We start from the raw sequence: 3959 nt of genomic DNA, 5'->3' as shown, positions 1-3959 counted from the left end.
TTTCTTTAACTGCACAACAGCAAAGGATGGCTTTTTTTTTTTTTAGTAGAAACAGAGTTTTATTTTGAAAAAAAAAAGCTAAGTAATATTTTAAAGCAATACATTAATATTTCTATATATTTAGCTTAAAATACTAAGAATATGGTCTATGTTTGTATTCATATTTTAAATACATAAACATTTTTCAATGTCAGTACCAACTTGTTTTAATATATATGTACAATGCTTAAAAATATGAAAAAAACATATTAAAGAGTTCTACCAAATTTTGAAGCTTTGTTTTATTCATTGTTTACATAAGGTACATAATTCGAAGTCCTTTTAAATGTTTTCTAATTGGGGACTAATAATGGATACCAACAAAAGTTCGATTCTTAAAATTATTTTTATAATTCATTTTTCATAGTTTTTCTATTTAGTTGAAAGTACCTTCTAATATTCTTTCACATGTTCCTTATGGCTGATGTTTTAATGAAGTGCCACTGAGTATTCATCGAGCTGAGAATGTATCAGAACTTCAGACCAGGTAAAGGGGGGGGGCCAATGAGAAGATCACAAAAAGTGACATCAGGTCAAAGTTGAAACCTGTAAAAGTTTCACACCAGTCTTCCAGATAGACCACAGGCCATTTTATAGGATAAAACTGGTCCTTAAAGCAAAGTAACAGCCATTATGTTTGGGTACTAACAGTTCCTTTCCCATTGCTGTTTATGGAATCTTCTGTACTGTTACCTTTTATGGACTCTAACAAGTTTTAATTTGTTTTTTTTTTTTTTTACATTTTTTTTTGTAGTAGAACCTTGAAACATATCAATTTAATTCCATTTTTAAAATTGCACAACTTGATAGTTTCACATTTTAAACCAGAATTAGAGATACAGCATAGTTTCAGAAAAAAAGTAAAGGAACTGCAGAGAGATTAAAGCATTATTACTGTTACAATTATCAGATGAAAATTAAAGCTAGCATTTATCCATTACTTTTATTTTCTTATTTTTTTATTTACATCTTTTAATACATTCAATCATATTATTTAGCTTAAAGGGTGATCATTTCAATATATGAACATTTCTTCCCAGTTGAGTTGATCAAAATATAACAACACTACCTCCCTGTCTCAGTAATGCTGTCTTCGTATCCCTCCTTCAAATGTTTTTACATTTTTTAATTAATTTATTTTTTCATTTCATTTTCTTCCATACATTCGATCACATTATTATTTGTATTACAAAACGGATATTTCTACAGGTAAACATTTCTCCCTACTACTGTTGATAAAAATGCCAATCAAAGTACCAGACACATTCTTCACAGATCTAGGAAAGACAATCATAAAGTTTGTCTGGAATCATAAAACCCCATCTTGCCAAGGCAGTTCTGAACAAGAAGAGTGGAGTGGGCAGCATCTCACTCCCTGACCCAAAGATATACTACAAAGCTGTGGTAATAAAAACAGCATGGTACTGGCACAGAAACAGACAGGTGAACCAATGGAACAGAACAGAGTCCCCAGAAATAAATGCTCAAACATACAGCCAACTGATTTTTGGCAAGGGGTACCAGTCACTCTAGTGGGAAAAGGAAAACCTCTTCAGCAAATGGTGCTGGCAAAACTGGATCTCCACTTGCAGAAAGATGAATCTGAACCCCTACCTCTCACCTCTGACAAAAATCAAGTCAAGGTGGATCAAAGACCTAAATCTAAGACCTCAAACTATAAAACTGCTCCTGGAAAACACCGGGGAAACTCTGGGAGACATTGGGGTAGGGAAATACTTCTTAAATAAGACTCCCAAAGCACAGTCAATAATCCTCAAAATAGACAAGTGGGATTACATCAGACTAATAAATTGTGCATGGGAAAAGACACAGTGATTAGTGTGACTAGACAGCCCTCAGAATGGGAAAATATTTTTGTAAACTATGTGTCAGATAAGGGACTGATAACCAAAATTCACAAGGAACTCAAGCAGCTATTCCGGAAAAAGGCAATTAACCCTATTAAAATATGGAAGAATGAGTTGAAAAAAAATCACTCTCTAATAATGACATATGAATAGCTAAAAGGCATATGGAAAAATGCTCAACATCCCTCATTGTAAGAGAAATGCAGATCAAAACAACAATGAGATATCACCTAACCCCAGAATGTCTAAGATTTAAAAAAAAAAAAAAAAAAGATAAGTGCTGGCGGGGTTGTGGTGAAAAGGGAATTCTCTTACACTGCTGGTGGGAATGTAAATTGGTCCAACCACTGTGGAGAACAATTTGGAGATTCCTCAAAAATCTACAAATAGAACTACCATATGATCCAGCAATCCCACTCCTTGGTATCTCCCTGAAGGACAGAAGAATACTTAATCAGAAAAGTGCTTGCACATCGATGTTTATTGTGGCACTTTTCACAATTGCTAAGTCATGGAAACAACCCAAATGCCCACGAACTGATGAATGGTTAAAGAAACTGTGGCACATATATTCAATGAAATACTGTTCATCCATAAAAAAACAAGTTTTTAATTCTTTCACTTACAGGCTTTTTCCTTTTCTTCCCAGCAAGAGACTTACTATTTACCATGGACAGCAGCAGTAGGGATGCCAGCCCCTAGAGTTTATTACTTGATAGAGAAGGTGTATCTTTATCTTCCTGTTGTAAAATCCAGGCGCTTTCTCTGGCCGAATCCACAAACTTTTGCAGTTGGCTTTGATTTGCAGTTTTGCTAATGTTGAGAGAAGTTTCAAAAGGATCCCGAATATGCAGAGGAGAAGAATCAGGTTTGTTTTGTTCCCTTCCCTGTTGAATATTTATGGAATTTTTGTTGAAAGCAAAGTTGCTGAAATATTCAAATAATTTTTTCAGCAGTATTTCTACTGTTTCTGTGTTTTCTGAAGGCTTAATTCTATTCAAGTCACAAACAAATGTACAGCTGTTGTTTTCTATTATACATTTATGTTCTGCATCTGCTAAGGCCTGTAGGGAATCTAATGCTGGAAGAATAGGGGGTGATCTTTGGAGAAAAAAGATGACCATCATTGTAAGGGAGAAATTTGTAATCCAAACACCAGGAATACTACTTGTTAATGAATGCACTCGAGCCCAACATCATATACTGAACACCAAGGCTCTTACTCTTGAGTCAAGGCCCTATAAATATAAAGGAGATCAGAAGTTTACAAAGCAATTTTATTGCTTTGAAAGAGATCACAGTAGTCAGATCACAGAGGCCTTGTGGTGGAATCTTACTAGTGGGCACTGAACATTTAATATTTTTTGAACACTCAAATAACTGGGGCCAAAGTGATAGGCATTCACCTGTCACAGACAGGATCTTCTGAGTTACAATCTTTTCTGAAAAAACATTTTTCACTTGGAATTCCATCAGATAATTTCCTAAGGTCTTGTGAGGGCTGACTTTCCCAATTTCAATGAGATTCAAAAACATGTCTAAATCATACCCTAATTTACTGAAAGTATTCACTGAGGAGCCAAATGGTCTGACTGTATAGTTCAAAAAATGTGCAGCTTCAATAAGAAAACAGGTGAGATGGCAGAGCTTGGTGTTCTCCTGTTAGCTGGAATGGAATGCCTTCAAGAGAGTGTTCAGCTGGTCACCTATCTAGACTTTCTGCATAACAAAGTAATTCAAAAAGCTTCTTTCTTGAAGGAGGCAAGTTATTACTGTGCTTTATACATGACAGTCCAGAAGCCTCGTTTGATGGATTCTTCAACTCTAAATTGAAGAAAAATGATCTGACTGGAATTACAGCCTCCATGTCCAAGCGTAGGGTATGAGTTTCATTCTGCAGTGAATCTATACTTTCTTTTTGGCAAAATTCTACAAAAACATAGAAGCCAAAGCTTTGATGGAAAAAATGATAGTTAAAAGGTCCATGTTGGGACATCACTGCCCCTTCACCTCACCTGCAGACCTCCAGCACAAGCCCCCCCCCCGCCCCTA

General features: G+C 35.4%; 1 pseudogene; it reads right to left on the bottom strand.

Annotated features, from left to right (window-relative positions):
- Positions 1-670: 670 nt before the first annotated feature.
- Positions 671-3959, bottom strand: part of LOC102478493 (poly(A) RNA polymerase, mitochondrial-like) — a 9416-nt pseudogene continuing 6127 nt past the window's right edge.

This window comes from Tupaia chinensis, unplaced genomic scaffold (genome assembly GCF_000334495.1).
Source record: "Tupaia chinensis unplaced genomic scaffold, TupChi_1.0 Scaffold000591_1, whole genome shotgun sequence".
In the NCBI taxonomy this organism is placed as follows: Eukaryota; Metazoa; Chordata; class Mammalia; order Scandentia; family Tupaiidae; genus Tupaia; species Tupaia belangeri.
The sequence above is the reverse complement of the archived record's forward strand: the minus strand, read 5'-3'. Positions and strand labels throughout refer to the sequence as shown.